The 1,305-nt window shown below is 38.6% G+C and overlaps 1 protein-coding gene across 1 annotated transcript in view; it reads left to right on the plus strand.

Moving 5' to 3' along the window:
• COL4A5 (collagen type IV alpha 5 chain) overlaps positions 1–1,305 on the plus strand; it is a 273,551-nt gene that overhangs the window by 196,558 nt on the left and 75,688 nt on the right. The gene's annotated exons all lie outside the window — the stretch shown is intronic.

Below are 1,305 nucleotides of genomic sequence, written 5' to 3' on the forward strand. Positions count from 1 at the left end.
ATAAAAATATTAGTCCGTGATTAACTAGGAATTAAGAAAAGATTGGCCTTTTGCCAGAAATAATTTGAGAAGCACTGTCTTAGACCAATCTGCTTGAAAATCCTAAAGCTTGATTGTTCAGTTATTTTGTGTGCATGATGTCAAAAGTATCTCTAACTCACTCTTAGGTCTGTTATACACAGGGTTCCATCACTTGTTTACTAGAAATATAACCAGATACATCTTTTAAAACTGCTTCAGTACTTATTAATATTGATATTGTATTAACTAGGTTTACATGGAATACCAGGAGAGAAGGGGGATCCAGGACCTCCTGGACTTGATGTTCCAGGACCCCCAGGTGAAAGAGGCAGTCCAGGGATCCCCGGAGCACCTGGTCCTATAGGACCTCCAGGATCACCAGGGCTTCCAGGAAAAGCAGGTGCCTCTGGATTTCCAGGTAATTTGTTTAAAGTTTTCTCCGATTTGGATTAAGAAAATTAAAACTAATACGACTCTGGTAGATAATTCCCATGTTACACTTTTCTAGATTGATGTGATCCCTTAAGGAAGAGCATTAAATATCTATGACTGCAGGAAGCTCACTTTGCTATTTTCACTGTACATTTTCCTCTGTGAGAGTTCCAGTTATATATTACTATATAACAAACAACCCCAAAACTTAATGATTTTAACCAACCTTTTAATTTTGCTGAAGATTTTGAAGCTCTAGAATTAAGGGATGACTTGACTGGGTCATTTATCTCTAACCCACGTGGCCCCAGCTTGAGTGTTTGGGGCTGAAAGGTCTACTTCTAAGATGGCACTTCTCCGACATCTGGGTGTTCATTAGCTCACATGTCATCTCATCGTCCATGGTACCTCTTCGCATGGCTTAGGCTCCTCACATTATGGTAGTATAAGGCTGGTTGCTCCCCTTCCATGGCAGCTGGCTTCCAACAGAGAGAATCCCACAAGAGAAAAGTGAGTGTTTCAGGAACTACAGGTAGAAGTGGCAAGATTTCTTTACTTTCGCTCTCTCTCTTTCTCCCTTTCTTTCTTTTTCCCTTTCTTTCTTTCTTCCTTTCTTTCTTCCTTCCTTTCTTTCTCTTTCTTTCTTTTTCTTTCTTTCTTTCTTTTTATTCCTTCCTTTCTTTTTCTTCCTTCCCTTCTTTCTTTCTTTTTTCTTCCTTCCTTTCTTTCTCTTTCTTTCTTTGTTTTTTTCTTTCTCTCTCTCTCCTCTCTTTCTTTCCTTTTCTTCTTTCTTTCTTTCCTCTCTTTCTCTCTCTCTCTCCTTCCTTCCTTCTTTCTTTTTTTTTTTTTTTT

The sequence above is a fragment of the Hylobates moloch genome, unplaced genomic scaffold, assembly GCF_009828535.3.
Source record: "Hylobates moloch isolate HMO894 unplaced genomic scaffold, HMol_V3 SCAFFOLD_7, whole genome shotgun sequence".
NCBI lineage: Eukaryota > Metazoa > Chordata > Mammalia > Primates > Hylobatidae > Hylobates > Hylobates moloch.